This window comes from Phytophthora infestans, genomic scaffold (assembly GCF_000142945.1).
Source record: "Phytophthora infestans T30-4 supercont1.178 genomic scaffold, whole genome shotgun sequence".
Taxonomy (NCBI): domain Eukaryota; phylum Oomycota; class Peronosporomycetes; order Peronosporales; family Peronosporaceae; genus Phytophthora; species Phytophthora infestans.
Window position 1 is genome coordinate 175,581 of NW_003303581.1, and position 1,644 is coordinate 177,224.

Genomic DNA, 1,644 nt, shown 5'->3' on the forward strand with positions numbered 1-1,644 from the left:
TTAACTTCACAGAGCAGACGGGAAATGGTGGTTTCAGCCTAAGATGGCCGTCTACATTTGACTTCGACCGACGCGTCTATTCGCGATGGCTCAATGCCCGAACTCGGGTCATCGGCTAGTCTCTCAATGGCGTCGTAGTTAAGGTGTCCAAGATGTCGGTGAAACTCTACCAGTGACCGCCCCCTGATGAAATAACGCGAGGCAGAGTACGCAAAGACTTTTTGAAAGACCTGAAGAGCAATGGGTGGAGCGAGCCGAGTCTCATCACACCGTCCAAGAACTCATTAGACCTGTGGAAGCGGCGGTAAGCGCCACTGAGTCCAGCTGCTTCCCGTGCGCCTCTACATATCCCTTGACGTACACGTCGACTTTGGAATGTCTGCTTCCAAGTCCTGCGTAGCATATCGATGCTCTTATTGTAAAGAGCGTGAATCTCGTGCTATAGAATATTCATAGATTCATACCCCCTGTCCGGTCTTCGAATGCATTCTACATTTCCTGAACCTATATCCATCTTATAAACGTTAATGCCGAGATGAAAGCAATCATTAACCTCACGGAGCTGTAGCAGGTCAATGGGCTTGAAACTGCTAAACAGGCTAAAGGAAAAAAAATTGAAATTGCAGGAGCTCTTAAATGAATCCTTCACCTATTACACATCTACATCATCAAATGACTGCGGCACCTTCGCTGCTGCTCTCGACGATCTTAGCTGTAACGGGGTACGTAGCCCTAAGTGTACCCCTGGCTACATGAAGTGTGACACGTCATACTTCGGGATATTTGGTACAAGGTACCAAGGTCGTCCAAAGCCAACCATTGGTTGCATTTCTATAGGTGACTTATAGTTTGTATTAAGCCCAAGCTTTATCTACCTATAAATATACTCAGTTTACATTCTACCTTAAATAGGTCACTTCGCTCCCTTTTCGATGAAAGGGGACCTGTGAACTGCCGTTCACTGAGAGTTTGTATACTCTCGGAAGCTAGCTTCCTCTAGCGCAAGGTGCTGCGTGACCCCGTCACATTAGCCATGTGGTATCCAAACGGCAATTTCTTTGAGGATCAAGCTCCGGGAGTAGCCGCAGGAACTGTTAGAAATAGCTTTTGTACGATGATGACGAAGCGATACGACTCATGTTGCCCAGGGGGAGTGTTGTATGGGCAAGTTGTGCACGCACATCGATGTCAGAGTAGTACACTGTCTACGGTAATTAGTCTAGGTGCGAAAATAGTCTCAGTTCAAAAGTAGTCTAGGTCAGACTATTCATTGTTTAGCCAAAATATCGAGATTCATAAATAGTCTGACCAACACAGGTTCATAAATAGTCTGACCTGAGCCGTGTGGGTAAGAGTGCACATTGGTACTCAGTACGGCTAGGTTCGAGTCACCCATTACGTTTTTTCTCACAGCAATTGGTTTTGATGTTTGTGGTTCTCGAAGTACATATACAACCCAGAATCATTAGAAGCTATAGCAACAGGTGTCTGATGTTACCTCCGCTTCGGTGGTAGGGGTGAAGGACTGGATGGTAGAGGGCCGTAGCGCTCCCTCCAGTTACGTTTTAAGTCCTCATTCTCTGTTTTATCGGCAAGTCGGCATGGAAGTTGCTACAGCTACTGCGCAATGTGGAGGTTGTGGAG

General features: G+C 46.7%; 1 non-coding gene across 1 annotated transcript; it reads right to left on the bottom strand.

Moving 5' to 3' along the window:
• Positions 1-48, bottom strand: PITG_33467. Its single transcript, XR_009934861.1, has one exon. It is a non-coding gene; the product is annotated as an 8S ribosomal RNA (ribosomal RNA).
• Between the last annotated feature and the right edge of the window lie 1,596 nt (positions 49-1,644).